Source organism: Oncorhynchus mykiss, chromosome 31 (genome assembly GCF_013265735.2).
Source record: "Oncorhynchus mykiss isolate Arlee chromosome 31, USDA_OmykA_1.1, whole genome shotgun sequence".
Taxonomy (NCBI): Eukaryota; Metazoa; Chordata; class Actinopteri; order Salmoniformes; family Salmonidae; genus Oncorhynchus; species Oncorhynchus mykiss.
In genome coordinates, this window is record NC_050571.1 from 30,425,009 (window position 1) to 30,441,785 (window position 16,777).

Consider the following 16,777-nt stretch of genomic DNA (forward strand, 5'->3'; position numbering starts at 1 on the left):
GCTGTGTAATGAGATAGTTTGGGGTGAGTTGGACCACAGAGTGAAGGAAAAGCAGCCAACAAGTGCTCAGCATATGTGGGAACTTCTTCAAAACTGTTGGAAAAGCATTCCAGGTGAAGCTGGTTGAGAGAATGCCAAGAGTGTGCAAAGCTGTCATCAAGGCAAAGAAGAATATAAAAAAAAGAAGAATATAAAATATAAAATATATTTTGATTTGTTTTACACTTTTTTGGTTACTACATGATTCCATGTGTTATTTCAGAGTGCTGATGTCATCACTATTATTCTACAATGTAGAAAATAGTAAAAAATAAAGAAAAACCCTTGAAAGAGTATGTGTGTCCAAACTTTTGACTTGGTACTGTATGAGACGCAAATGTAAATTTAACAGCATGTTTTTTCACATCCCATAAAAGGGCAACTCATTTCTCTGCCCTCTTGCAAATGATCCTTCAAATGAAAAAAAAAATCTGTCAAATAATAACATATGAACGGACAAATTTCTATTGGGCAAATCACCATTTTGTCTGCTGGTTGAAATTGAGCACTTTTCACATACCTTTGATATCCTTTGTGGTCTCTGTGTAAGTGAGATTTAAAGGCAGTAAATTGCCTGAACATTTGGGCACGTCACAATTAAAAGAGCAATTTAGTCAATTTCTATGAAGTTTCATGTGCTGTACTTATGATACTACTGTATTAGATTCATGCATACACGATTTGCACTGAAACATTTTAACTGTGTAAGGTTGATTCTGGATAATAATTTTTAAAAACGAAACAAATTAACAGTCTCAGTTCAAGCTGCATTAGCCTGTATTTATTTCTATAATCCAAATCCCAAAATTAGAAGTTAAATAAACAGTTCAAAAGAATAGCAAACTAACGTTTGTGGCTGAGAGTTGTTTACCTAAATTCACCTCAAATGACAGCTGTAATGCAGCTAGCTCGCCAACAAACAGACCGATTGATTACACATTCGAACCATCAAGCCATAACGGACATAACGAAAATACATCTAGAATCTATTCCATCTTGATTCTAACAATGTTCCAATATTTAGCTAAGGGAGGGAACACCTACCTATTATCTCACATACAAAAATATTTGGGGGAAACAGAACTTGGAATATGCTATTAATAATAATAGTTTTAGACTGAAGGCTCGCAGAGACACTTGACGTTTTCAAACCGATTAATGGGCTCCCGATGCAAAATGTTATTTGAAAATTCAACAAATTTAATGTAGCCTACTTGCCCAAATGGCCAAATATTTACCATAGACTATGTGATTCTGTTGGCTATTTTACATCGGGAGCCGAAACCTAGTGAGAAATGGTCTTGTCATTGTATGGCTGATTAATGTAAATATGATTTAACCCACTTGATGGCTGCTTCAGTCTACAGGTCTGTACAATAATTTACCAGAAAAGACCGAGCAATGTCATAATCCGATGGGCCTAGGACTAACCGTTATTGCTGTTCATCTTCATGCCTGTATGGCAACCCAAGATGCATTGCAGTCTACATCCTTATATTGTTAACGGATAAACCATGGCATTACTGTGCATTTTTACTGTAAAAACTACAGCATTTTGTTACAGTGTAGGCCTATTGCCAGATGTCTGGCATCCAGAGATGTTTAAGGAATCTATGCTCTGGTCTGATGCTTGTTGGTAGGCTACTGTGTGTTTTTACTCCAATATCAGATCATTTTCGGATCACGATTATTCAAAACACTTCATAGCTATTTCTATCCCATATTTCACCAAAAATAGTATGCATCTTTATTTTTTCTCCTGGCAGTTTCAGAAGCACATCGTGTCCTACACACTGTGTTGACGCAGCAGTGGCCTGGACAAATTGCCATCACTTCCTTTGTTGTGCTTGTCATGATAATGGCAGCTATTATGGGCAGGCATGTGAAATGGTAAGAGGGTCGCAGGGATGAGTAGCCTGTCTAATTGAGAGGACTTCAATGAATCCAATAAGACTGTCTCATGGCTCAATGACATTATACAACGGGTGGGTCTAATCGTGAATGCTGATTGGTTAAAACCGCATTCCAGCTGGTGTCTATTCCACAAGTTACCACCGGCTAAATCTATGATGTTAAAATTACTATTTACTCTGTTCCATCAAACTGCGCAATCCACTGTCTGATCAGCCCAGCCAAGCACTTTATAAACTTAATCTCCACTATAAAAATAATCAGTACCCACCTGTTTTGAGCTCCACATTTTGCGCAAACAAAATCTCTCTCTCAATTCAATTCAATTCAATTCAAGGGGCTTTATTGGCATGGGAAACATGTGTTAACATTGCCAAAGCAAGTGAGGTAGATAATATACAAAAGTGAAATAAACAATACAAATTAACAGTAAACATTACACATACAGAAATTTCAAAACAATAAAGACATTACAAATGTCATATTATACATATACAGTGTTGTAACAATGTACAAATGGTTAAAGAACACAAGGGAAAATAAATAAGCATAAATATGGGTTGTATTTACAATGGTGTTTGTTCTTCACTGGTTGCCCTTTTCTTGTGGCAACAGGTCACAAATCATGCTGCTGTGATGGCACACTGTGGAATTTCCCCCAGTAGATATGAGAGTTTATCAAAATTGGATTTGTTTTCGAATTCTTTGTGGATCTGTGTAATCTGAGGGAAATATGTATCTCTAATATGGTCATACATTGGACAGGAGGTTAGGAAGTGCAGCTCATTTTCCACCTCATTTTGTGGGCAGTGTGCACATAGCCTGTCTTCTCTTGAGAGCCAGGTCTGTCTACGGCGGCCTTTCTCAATAGCAAGGCTATGCTCACTAAGTCTGTATATAGTCAAAGCTTTCCTTAAGTTTGGGTCAGTCACAGTGGACAGGTATTCTGACTCTCTGTTTAGGGCCAAATAGCATTCTAGTTTGCTCTGTTTTTTTGTTAATTCTTTTCAATGTGTCAAGTAATTATCTTTTTGTTTTCTAATGATTTGGTTGGGTCTAATTGTGCTGCTGTCCTGGGGCTCTGTGAGGTGTGTTTGTGTTTGTGAACAGAGCCCCAGGACCAGCTTGCTTAGGGGACTCTTCTCCAGGTTCATCTCTCTGTAGGTGATGGCTTTGTTATGGAAGGTTTGGGAATCGCTTCCTTTTAGGTGGTTGTAGAATTTAACAGCTCTTTTCTGGATTTTGATCATTAGTGGGTATCGGCCTAATTCTGCTCTGCATGCATTATTTGGTGTTCTACGTTGTACACAGAGGATATTTTTGCAGAATTCTGTGTGCAGAGTCTCAATTTGGTGTTTGTCCCATTTTGTGAAGTCTTGGTTGGTGAGCGGACCCCAGACCTCACAACCGTAAAGGGCAATGGGCTCTATGACTGAATCAAGTATTTTTAGCCAGATCCTAATTGGTATGTTGAAATTTATGTTCCTTTTGATGGCATAGAATGCCCTTCTTGCCTTGTCTCTCAGATCGTTCACAGCTTTGTGGAAGTTACCTGTGGCGCTGATGTTTAGGCCAAGGTATGTATAGTTTTTTGTGTGCTCTAGGGCAACAGTGTCTAGATGGAATTTGTATTTGTGGTCCTGGCGACTGGACCTTTTTTGGAACACCATTATTTTGGTCTTACTGAGATTTACTGTCGGACCCAGGTCTGACAGAATCTGTGCAGAAGATCTAGGTGCTGCTGTGGGCCCTCCTTGGTTGGTGACAGAAGCACCAGATCATCAGCAAACAGTAGACATTTGACTTAAGATTCTAGCAGGGTGAGGCCGGGTGCTGCAGACTTTTCTAGTGCCCGCGCCAATTCGTTGACATCCCTGTCTCACCCCACGACTCTGTGTGAAGAAATGTGTGTGTTTTTTGCCAATTTTAACCGCACATTTGTTGTTTGTGTACATGGATTTTATAATATTGTATGTTTTACCCCCAACACCACTTTCCATCAATTTGTATAGCAGACCCTCATGCCAAATTGAGTCGAAGGCTTTTTTGAAATCAACAAAGCATGAGAAGACTTTGCCTTTGTTTTGGTTTGTTTGGTTGTCAATTAGGTGTGCAGGGTGAATACATGGTCTGCTGTACGGTAATTTGGTAAAAAGCCAATTTGACATTTGCTCAGTACATTGTTTTCATGGAGGAAATGTACGAGTCTGCTGTTAATGATAATGCAGAGGATTTTCCCAAGGTTACTGTTGACGCATATTCCACGGTAGTTATTGGGGTCAAATTTGTCTCCACTTTTGTGGATTGGGGTGATCAGTCCTTGGTTCCAAATATTGGGGAAGATGCCAGAGCTAAGGATGATGTTAAAGAGTTTTAGTATAGCCAATTGGAATTTGTTGTCTGTATACTTGATAATTTCATTAACATCAACACCACAGGCCTTTTTGGATTGGAGGGTTTTTATTTTGTCCTGTAACTCGTTCAAGGTAATTGGAGAATCCAGTGGGTTCTGGTAGTCTTTAATAGTTGATTCTAAGATTTGTATTTGATCATGTATATGTTTTTGCTCTTTATTCTTTGTTATAGAGCCAAAAAGATTGGAGAAGTGGTTTAACCATACATCTCCATTTTGGATAGATAATTCTTTGTGTTGTTGTTTGTTTAGTGTTTTCCAATTTTCCCAGAAGTGGTTAGAGTGTATGGTTTCATCAATTACATTGAGCTGATTTCTGGCGTGCTGTTCCTTCTTTTTCCGTAGTGTATTTCTGTATTGTTTTAGTGATTCACCATAGTGAAGGCGTAGACTCAGGTTTTCCGGGTCTCTATGTTTTTGGTTGGACAGGTTTCTCAATTTCTTTGTTAGATTTTTGCATTCTTCATCAAACCATTTGTCATTGTTGTTAATTTTCTTCGGTTTTCTATTTGAGATTTTTTAGATTTGATAGGGAAAATGAGAGGTCAAATATACTGTTAAGATTTTCTACTGCCAAGTTTACACCTTCACTATTGCAGTGAAACATTTTACCCAGGAAATTGTCTAGAAGGGATTGAATTTGTTGTTGCTTAATTGTTTTTTGGTAGGTTTCCAAACTGCATTCCTTCCATCTATAGCATTTCTTAATGTTACTCAGTTCCTTTGGCTTTGATGTCTCGTGATTGGGTATTGCTCTGTTCAAGTAGACTGTGATTTTGCTGTGGTCTGATAGGGGTGTCAATGGGCTGACTGTGAACGCTCTGAGAGACTCTGGGTTGAGGTCAGTGATAAAGTAGTCTACAGTACTACTGCCAAGAGATGAGCTATAGGTGTACCTACCATAGGAGTCCCCTCGAAGCCTACCATTGACTATGTACATACCCAGCGACAGACCTGCAAGAGTTGTGATTCGTTTTTGTTTGTTATGTTGTCATAGTTGTGCCTAGTGGGGCATATGTGGGAGGGAATGCTGTCACCTGCAGGCAGGTGTTTGTCCCCCTGTGTGCTGAGGGTGTCAGGTTCTTGTCCGGTTCTGGCATTTAGGTCGCCACAGATTAGTACATGTCCCTGGGCCTGGAAATGATTGATTTCCCCCTCCAGGATAAATAAGCTGTCTTCATTAAAATATGGGGATTCTAGTGGGGGGATATAGGTAGCACACAGGAGAACATTTTTCTCTGTTAAGATAATTTCCTTTTGAATTTCTAGCCAAATGTAAAATGTTCCTGTTTTGATTAATTTAATGGAGTAAGTTAGGTCTGCTCTATACCAAATTAGCATACCCCCTGAGTCCCTTCCCTGTTTCACACCTGGTAGTTTGGTGGATGGGACTACCAGCTCTCTGTAACCTAGAGGGCAACCAGTGGGTCCGTCTCCTCTATACCAAGTTTCTTGCAGGATGACAATGTCTGTATTACCGATTTCTTTGGTTCCTGCTCTTTAGGCCAAAGGCAGATGACCTCAGGCCTTGGATATTCCAGGATGATATAGTGAACACTTTTTGTTCCATAAAGTGTCCAATGTTGTTGGTCGTGGTATGGCCTCAGGCCAGTAAGTGTGAGCAGAGCCTGCTGAGCATCTGGTACATGCCATTGGCTTGGGCGAGTGTGAGAGTGGGGGTTGGGCCTGTTTGCCCGCTCACTATCTCTCTCTCTCTCTCTCTCTCTCTCTATATATATATATATATATATATATATATATATATATATATATATATATATATATATATATACAGTGCCTTGCGAAAGTATTCGGCCCCCTTGAACTTTGCGACCTTTTGCCACATTTCAGGCTTCAAACATAAATATATAAAACTGTATTTTTTTGTGAAGAATCAACAACAAGTGGGACACAATCATGAAGTGGAACGACATTTATTGGATATTTCAAACTTTTTTAACAAATCAAAAACTGAAAAATTGGGCGTGCAAAATTATTCAGCCCCTTTACTTTCAGTGCAGCAAACTCTCTCCAGAAGTTCAGTGAGGATCTCTGAATGATCCAATGTTGACCTAAATGACTAATGATGATAAATACAATCCACCTGTGTGTAATCAAGTCTCCGTATAAATGCACCTGCACTGTGATAGTCTCAGAGGTCCGTTAAAAGCGCAGAGAGCATCATGAAGAACAAGGAACACACCAGGCAGGTCCGAGATACTGTTGTGAAGAAGTTTAAAGCCGGATTTGGATACAAAAAGATTTCCCAAGCTTTAAACATCCCAAGGAGCACTGTGCAAGCGATAATATTGAAATGGCAGGAGTATCAGACCACTGCATATCTACCAAGACCTGGCCGTCCCTCTAAACTTTCAGCTCATACAAGGAGAAGACTGATCAGAGATGCAGCCAAGAGGCCCATGATCACTCTGGATGAACTGCAGAGATCTACAGCTGAGGTGGGAGACTCTGTCCATAGGACAACAATCAGTCGTATATTGCACAAATCTGGCCTTTATGGAAGAGTGGCAAGAAGAAAGCCATTTCTTAAAGATATGCATAAAAAGTGTTGTTTAAAGTTTGCCACAAGCCACCTGGGAGACACACCAAACATGTGGAAGAAGGTGCTCTGGTCAGATGAAACCAAAATTGAACTTTTTGGCAACAATGCAAAACGTTATGTTTGGCGTAAAAGCAACACAGCTGAACACACCATCCCCACTGTCAAACATGGTGGTGGCAGCATCATGGTTTGGGCCTGCTTTTCTTCAGCAGGGACAGGGAAGATAGTTAAAATTGATGGGAAGATGGATGGAGCCAAATACAGGACCATTCTGGAAGAAAACCTGATGGAGTCTGCAAAAGACCTGAGACTGGGACGGAGATTTGTCTTCCAACAAGACAATGATCCAAAACATAAAGCAAAATCTACAATGGAATGGTTCAAAAATAAACATATCCAGGTGTTAGAATGGCCAAGTCAAAGTCCAGACCTGAATCCAATCGAGAATCTGTGGAAAGAACTGAAAACTGCTGTTCACAAATGCTCTCCATCCAACCTCACTGAGCTCGAGCTGTTTTGCAAGGAGGAATGGGAAAAAATGTCAGTCTCTCGATGTGCAAAACTGATAGAGACATACCCCAAGCGACTTACAGCTGTAATCACAGCAAAAGGTGACGCTACAAAGTATTAACTTAAGCGGGCTGAATAATTTTGCACGCCCAAGTTTTCAGTTTTTGATTTGTTAAAAAAGTTTGAAATATCCAATAAATGTCGTTCCACTTCATGATTGTGTCCCACTTGTTGTTGATTCTTCACAAAAAAATACAGTTTTATATCTTTATGTTTGAAGCCTTAAATGTGGCAAAAGGTCGCAAAGTTCAAGGGGGCCGAATACTTTCGCAAGGCACTGTATATATATATATATATATATATATATATATATATGTGTGTGTTTTTATTTTTTTTGCAACTCTGCCTAGAAGGCCAGCATCCCGGAGTCGCCTCTTCACTGTTGACGTTGAGAATGTTGTTTTGCGGGTACTATTTAATGAAGCTGCTAGTTGAGGACTTGTGAAGCGTATGTCAACTTAGCTAGTAGTCATCATCATGAAACAAGTCGACAATCTACTGGCAAATCATTTTTAATCCTTGTCATATGAAAAATTATAGATAAAATGTATTGGTGCTCATTGGCCATTGGACATAAAGATTACACAACAAGTTGGAAATCGCAAATTCAATAATGAGTGGTTTGTAAGGAATCAGTGGCTAACTGCAAGCATTGCAAAGCAACCACTAATGTTAGCCTGCTATTCAATGGAGTGGCTGTGTGTGTTTTTTTCAGAGTTCCCACCATAAATCCAGAGAATGCCAGACTTTGATGACAAAATTTGCCCACAAAGGACCGCCACGCCACCTTTACAAGGTGAGTCCAAAAATGTCTTGTATGCTGCTGCATAAATGATGTAATATGCCAGGGAGATATGTATACTGTAGCTAAGAAAGTAATACTAAGTGTATGTTGAGTAGTAAGCTATTAGTAGCCCATGTGCCTCTGTAACAGTATAACTTTAGTCCATCCCCTCGCCCACACCCGGGCTCGAACCAGGGACCCACTGCACACATCAACAACTGACACACACGAAACACCATCGCTCCACAAAAGCCACTACTTCAAGGTCTCAAACCGAGTGACGTCACCGATTGAAACGCTATTAGCGCGCACCACCGCTAACTAGCTAGCCATTTCACATCGGTTACACCTCACCCTAATAATTTGTTCTATTTTCACCAACACGGTTTTGTAAACACATTGTTTGTGGTCGGTGTGTGCTTGTTTGCAAACTTTTTTTGTACAGCTTTGACTGTGCTACTGATAGTAGCACATTTGGCTAGCACGTGCAAATTCAGCACACACAACATTCGATAATATAATTGTGTTATTTGACGTGTCAAATTATAAGCTAATTTAATGAGTCAAATGGTATTATATGACGTAAAGACCCAATCGGCGTTCATTGTGCCTCACCCTAATAATGTGGTCTATTTTCACCTCTTAAATGCGCCTACTGTTCTACCTTGGTGGTGCACATGTAGGCTATATCCTGTTTTAGAGACATGTAATCATCAAATGTTGTAAGAGCTTTCATTGTCTGTTTTAATGCCCCCTTTATTTATCCTACGGTTCTGACTTGTTGTACAGGGAGTACACTGTAAGAACGGCCCATGTTCTGAATTCTGTCACTGTACATTTCAGAAGTGCTGAACAAATAGTTATATTGACAACGTATGTCATCGCTCGCTCATTAATTCTTAACCGAAATTACAGATTGCCTCTTATCTGCTTGCCTTCTCCTTATGCCATAGTTTGTACATCTCAATTGTTAGTAGAAACCACATGTGTTTAAGCAAGTCAGCCATATCAGCTTTGTTTTTTTTAAATGGTAGTAAATGTGGCTGAATTAACTTTTTCGTTGCCAGACAAGGCTCCACTGAAAGCCAGGTGTTGCAGTGGTAAGGTGTTGGGACTGCTGTTGGGACTCTGCTGTTGGGACAGCTTTACATAGGCCCTAACAATTTGTGGGCACCGTTTGTCACCTTTACAGTGCAATTCATGTATTGTTTAGTGTTGTGCCTTTGATGGCATGCATCCCACTTCTTTTTTTTTTGCCCCACCATGATTTACATTCTAAAATCGCCACTGAAAAGCATCTAGACATAATCTCACATTTATTTTAGACTTTTAGACTAACTATCACGACTTAGGATAAGACCCAGACGCAGACAGTTCAAATAACAGACGTTTATTTATAAAACAGGGGCAGGCAAACGACTGGTCAAGGGCAGGCAGAGGTCGGTAGTCCAAGGCAGAGTCCGTAAGGTACAGAGTGGCAGGCAGGCTCAGAGTCAAGGCAGGCAGAGGTCAGTAATCCAGGGCAGTGTCAACAGGTACAGAACGGCAGGTTCAGGGTCAAGGCAGGCAGAATTATCCAAATAGGGATAACTAGAAAACAGGGGCTGAAAAAAACAGGAGTACAAAAAACACTCAGGTAGGCTTGATGAGACAAGACAAACTGGCAACAGACAAACAGAGAACACAGGTATAAATGCACAGGGGAAGATGGGTGACAATAATCAATAATCAATCAATAATCAAATTCGGATGTCCAGCTTTCCCATAGTAATGAAAGTGTCGGGAGTCTGGACGAGACAGACAGGCAGGCTGTGTTTCTCAGCCTGTCGAAATCATGAATCAGCTGACATCGTTTTTACGGATATATACAAATAAAAGGTCAAACGAAACCAAGTGCAGCTAGTTTGCAGTCTTTCCAGCTTCAGTTTGTTAGCTGTGTTGTTCAGCTCCTCTGAACAACAACATCCTGACGAGTGAGCACATTTTCTATACCAGGTGAAATCGCACCTCATTAGCTCATTGTTATGGATGTATCCAAATAAATGTCTCTAGAAAACAGTTTAAACAAATGCAAATGCACCTACTTTGCAGTTATTCTGGCTGCACTTTTTGACGTGACTGTAAGTTAGCCGTAGTTGGCTAGCTAGCAAGCAAGGGATAAGAACGTTGCCAAGCCAATATGGCAATGGAGCATTTAGAATGAACGACTGGGTTGTGTACATAGATACAGAAAAAAAAGACTGAACGACTTGGTCGCATCTCTGGCAACCGAACGGATAGAACGAACGACCAGCCGGCTTGGGTAGCAACCCTAGATTTGTGTCGAGACTATATCTTGTGGAAGGATGAAATAGTATGAACAAATTAATGTCTTTAATGAAAATATGTCAATCATTATTTGAATATGTTGCTAACCCGAGTGGTGCAGTGGTCTAAGGCACTGCATCTCAGTGCTTAAGGTGTCACTACAGACACCCTGGTTCAATTCCAGGCTGTATCACAACCAGCCGTGATTGGGAGTCCCATAGGGCGGCGCACAATTGGCCCAGCGTCGTCCGGGTTTGGCCGGTGTAAGCCATCTTTGCAAATAAGAATTTGTACTTGCCTAGTTAAATAAAGGTTTTTAAAAATTTAATAAAAAACCCATTGTGTAAAAGTGATAACGCCATCGAAGCCAGTGTTTGGAGGATATATTGGCACAGTTTGCCGGCCCTCGACCTCCTCTCCGGCCTAACAACACCCATGCCAATATATCATCCAAACACCAGCTTCTCGGTCATTATCACTTAATTAACACACTACGACATGCATAATGCACACCTACATAACAAACACATAATGTGTAGATAAAGAACAAGTTGTAGCCTACGTGCTGGTTACATTAACTGCAGTCATACACTGAAATGTATCATGTCCATGAAGGGCCAAATGGTTCGGCATCACCCATGGCAACAGGTGTCTCTCAGCAGTTTCTACAGTGTAAGTATAACAGAGAGAATGGGTTGCTCATCAGATGGAAAGCAAACCATATGTAGGCTATTCTACTGTAATCTCTCTGGCCATCTGACTTAAGGGAACAGTTTGTAGCTCACCTTACTAAGTATTTCTTATCTAACCATGATACCTGGGAGAAATGTTCTTTCTTGGTAAGAGTTTCTGTTGTATAGCAATAGTTTTTAGGACATCTGTGATTGTTACTGGCACAGATAATTGTTACTGGAATAGATATATCTATAGAGATAGAGGTAGAGATAGATATTTATCATTTTTCCAAATTGAAATGATATGTGCATTAGGTCTCACCCTCTCCGGGAAAGGAGAGTATTCTGAGGAAAAAGACAAGAGGGTTGTAGAAAAAATTAATCTGGGGAAATAAATGTTTGCCTCTCTTGGCAGAAGTGAAGGATACTTGTCCTTTCCTTAAGACTCTCTTTCTTTACACTGGTGTTTATTTTTACACCCAGTGAACCAAGGTCTTTCTTTACACTGGTGTTTATTTTTTACACCCAGAGAACCAAGGTCTTTCTTTACACTGGTGTTTATTTTTACACCCAGAGAACCAAGGTCTTTCTTTACACTGGTGTTTATTTTTACACCCAGAGAACCAAGGTCTTTCTTTACACTTGTGTTTATTTTTACACCCAGAGAACCAAGGTCTTTCTTTACACTGGTGTTTATTTTTACACCCAGAGAACCAAGGTCTTTCTTTACACTGGTGTTTATTTTTACACCCAGAGAACAAAGGTCTTTCTTTACACTGGTGTTTATTTTTACACCCAGAGAACCAAGGTCTTTCTTTACACTGGTGTTTATTTTTACACCCAGAGAACCAAGGTCTTTCTTTACACCAGTGTTTATTTGTACACCCAGAGAACCAAGGTCTTTCTTCACACTGGTGTTTATTTTTACACCCAGAGAACAAAAGGTCTTTCTTTACACCAGTGTTTATTTTTACACCCAAAGAACCAAGGTCTTTGCTCTGCTTCTTGAAAGAAAGGAGCTAATCTGTCGCCTAGCAACACCTCCCACTCCTGCGTCGAAGCGCGAACGAGAGAAGATGGGGTAGGAGGGAAGGAAGGAGGGTTGATGAAAAAGACTGAGGGACGTACAGAGAGGTAGAGGGCTATGAGGGCTATGATCAGGTATGATGGTATGACGAGGTATGATGAGTTTGAATAGTGACATAGGACAAGCTGAGTCCATCAGACAGAAGAAAACGAGATGACTGGACTGTCTGAGACATGCATGGTAGCGTAGACTGTGCGTGGTGCAGTTATTGACAATCGGTGTGAACCATAAGCGCTTACAGGAAAGTGCTATAGCTTCCAGTTTGTTTTGTTTGTGCATGCTTTCACATGCATAGCGTGCAGGTTAGGGGGTTTCACACAGCGTCTGGATGTTTGTCTGGTGTGAATGCAGCCAGATTCCACGACAGCCGTAACTAGTGGAAGTGAAGCGAACAAACGCCCACTCACTGCTTCCAATCCCCCGTCCTCCCTCTGCCCCCCTCTCTCCCTCCCTCCCTTCCTCTGATGATGCTTCCAGAGCCTGTAGTCTTGTACTTTTCTCTTTTTTCCAGTAGTCAGTTTATTTTTAGAACTTGGGTCTCAGAAGAGGGGGAGCAGTCGCCTAGTGCTGGGGGTGTCAAGCTCCCCCTCTCTAACCCCTGCCCTGGTGGTTTTTGGACTATCAAAACCCACAGGGCATCATGAGGACAATAGGTCTGATGGCATAGTTTGAATGAAAAGATAGAGAGATGTTTTCTAATCTTCCACCATCATAAAGTTCCTTTTAACTAAGACTTTCTAGATGCATTATATGATAAAAATGTGTTCAGAATGATTAGTGTCTTCTATGAAGGCCCTCAATATAATGGTTAGCATTGACATAAAGGAGTGATTGAATTGAACATTTGCAATCCACATTATTTTATATGTAATATTGAATGTATGCGTACATAATATGCAAAAGCATCCCACTGTTACATACCACCACAGACATTTCCACCCTCTCCTTTTCTCTTACTCCTTTCTCAGTAAGTTGGTGCTGATGCTGGGTTGCTATGGTGATGTGGTGTAGATGTCTGACATCATCAGAGACCTCCTAGTAGCAGTTTTTTTAATTCACCCTCTGTCAGTCAGTCTTTCCTGCTCTCTTTCTCTCTCTCTTTTGGACCATATATTGGATAGATAGGAATGGATAGACATGCAATGAGCAGAGATGATTGTGTATCTGCTTATTGACAAGAGGGGACCAAAAATAGTGGAAGGACAAAGGCGAGACAAAGACATATAATCAACAATGAGAATCAGAGAAAATGGTGTTGGTGTTGGGTTTGATGATATGTTGAATAATTGTTCGAGCAAGAGCGAAGGGAGAAAGAGAGGTAATAAGGTACCCTTCATTTTGGCTTTAGAATGAAGCTACAGTACCATCTATACTTTCATTTCTTTGGGTTTTGTTGAGCCTCTCTCGAAGCTCATCTACTCTTCGGTTTGTTGGCCTTTGCAATTTGTCATCATTTTGGATAACAATGGTGAATTTTCTTGAGGTGCAGTGAATGCAGTAATAACCACATGACCATTTGTCCAGTTCATTCGCACAGTACTAGATCATTCTGTCTTTTCATTTCAACCCCACTCTCTCTCTCTCTGCTCTCTCTCTCTCTCTATGCTCTCTCTCTCTCTGCTCTCTCTCTGCTCTCTCTCTCTCCCTTTCCCTCTCTCTCTCTCTCTCTCTCTCTCTCTCTCGCTGATCTCTCTATCTGCTCTCTCTCTGCTCTCTGCTCTCTCTCTCCCTCTACCTTTCCATCTACCTCTCTCTCTTCCTCTCTCTCTCTCTTTCTTTGCCCCCCCTCTCTCCATCCCCCTCTCCCTCCCACTCTCTCCCCCTCTCTCTCTTTCTTTGCTTCCCCCTCTCTCTCTCTATCTCTCTCTCTCCCACTCTCCCTCTCTCTCTCCCTCTCTCTTTCTTTGCTCTCCCCTCTCTCCCTCTCTCTCCCTCCCCTCTCCCTATCTCCCGCTCTCTCTCTCTCTCCCTCTCCCGCTCTCTCTCTCTCTACCAATTACCTCCTCTTCACTCATAGCTAATGATGACTGACCCTTTAACTCACTCTATCCATCAGCACCCTTCTCTCTCTAACCTGCATATCATTGCCATTATGTTTCATAACTGATAATGTGTGTTGGAAGTGATGAAACCTGAGAAATAATCACTTTAGAGGTGGATACTAAATTGGCCATTGATCATGATAAGGATGTTGGTGTTGTGTTGTTTTTTTCACAACAGCCAATATGGGATTTACAACACTGTCAAAAGGTATCGGAATTGTTGGGCAGAATTAAGGGCTTCCAGTTGGTGAGCGGGAAACTTGGATTTGTTTATTCTGGAGAGGTCCGCTTCTCATCCTTATCAATAACTACTGATATGTGTAGGCAAAGGGCAAATAACCAAAAAGTTGTATCCTCCTTTTAGTGGCATGGATTTGGGTCTCCAAATCCACCTACTCCATGGTGAAATATCCAGAGGACTATTTGGACATCCAAGCTGCAGATTTGTTCAGGTATCAACTGTCCATTTGTACTTGGTCAAAATACACTTCAGCTTCCTTTCAGTTGCACACCTTTCATAACAGTTTTTCCTTTTCTGTTCTGTCTTCCTGCATAGCAGAATTTTCTTTCAGCTCAAGCCCTTTTGCCTCAGTACGCCCACGCGTCCATAGCAACACGTTGTCGTATCTTAGTAACCACATTCACGCACTGAGCAAAGAAATGGAAGGTGGGGTAGATATGGAATGGGTTATTATTCAAAGTACCACTGTGAAGGTTGGAAGTATTTCTAACATTCAATGCCTGAGCGTATGAGGGAAAGGGAGAAAAGTCTACACATAAAACTACACATTCACTCACAAGTCCCTACTTACATAACTGTAGGGATCTCAAATTCCCTGGTGTATAGAATATTCAATGTGTAATTCTATGGTATTTCTCTCTATCTAGCTGGTTCCAATCCCCTACAGTGGATAGCTGTGCCGGTTTCTTAATGCATTACCTTCGCTGAGATATTCAACATGTAGTTCAGGATATAACACTGACCTCCTGTAATTAACATATCCAGCAATTAGACCACTAATTTGAGTAAGGTGATGAGGAGGTCAGTTAAAAATGAGGGAGATGACTTGTTGTTAGTGTCACTCGTAAGCCTATTAATCTCATGTCCTAGGTGGTATCTCGAGGTCAATTCAATTCTCTACAAACAAATAGTGCAATTACCTCTCACCAACTGGTCTTTCTTCAGGCGTGTTCCTCTATTTAACCTCACGGATCCGTTCATGGCTTCCTAGCTTAATGAGGTTCGGCTACAGGTGATGGTCTACTTTAAGAAGTTGATGACCATTCATCCGGATAAAAATTCACTAAGCATATTTTGAGTTGGTAACAATGACTTACCTGGTTGCTATTTTCCGATAAGTATTCGTGATTGTTGTTATCTATTTGTGTATCGCTATCATTTGGGTTGCTCTATATAGGAGCACTCTCTTTATATACAGGGCCATAGAGACCCCAAAATAGAATAACCATTTCCTGTCCCACCCGCCTACTCATTTACAATCCACTCATTCAGATCTGTCTATTTGTGTTGTCATATGTAACGACTATTTCTGATGACACTCGGATTCCACAGCACTCTCCTGATTTTATTAAGAGACTAATTTCAAAGGTAGGGCGGGAGTGGAGGGCAATGAAACCACCCTACCTAGACTGAGTTCCCTTCCTCCCCTATTGATAAAAATATCCACAAGCATAATGGTTAAAGAGAATAAGAGAGCGAAGAGCTTTTTTTAATCCAATACAGCTGAAATGCTTTGTTCAATTTGAGCTTTTGAGGGTTTGTTCACAGAAGATGGTATCTTATCAATTATGCATAGTTGCCATTTATGTCTTTACCCTGGTTACAGAGCAGGTTATGTGAGTTCTAGGAGAAGATGTCCTTAGTTTCTCTGAGTGTCCTATATTCTCCATTGGCTGTATTTCCTGGCCCGGTGATTGCATTACTGCCCCACTGACTCCCACCCCCACACCCGGCTCGGCCCACGGCGGAAGGTTTGCCCAGGAAAATGAGCTCATACCTGCGCGGAGGTGCCAAAGAGAGGCCCACTGTTCCGCTCCCTACTGTCACCCCAAACACTCCTCCCCATGTCTGCATACACACTCACACACTGGCACTCACACACAACGTCACACTTACACTCATACTCTTACTGCGCGTGCACAAACAAAGCACCCTCACACATACACATGCTCTTGTGCATACACACACAAACCCACACACAACATATTACCATCCTCCCCCATGCCCACAGCGCGGGTACAGTACAGTCTGATCCCATTTCACTCAGGTTATTTCCTTGTCTCAGTGCCAACAGGAAATGCCATGGGAGTTGTACCACTCTGTTCCTCCCCCGTAACCCACATAGTCCTCACACATACACCTCTCC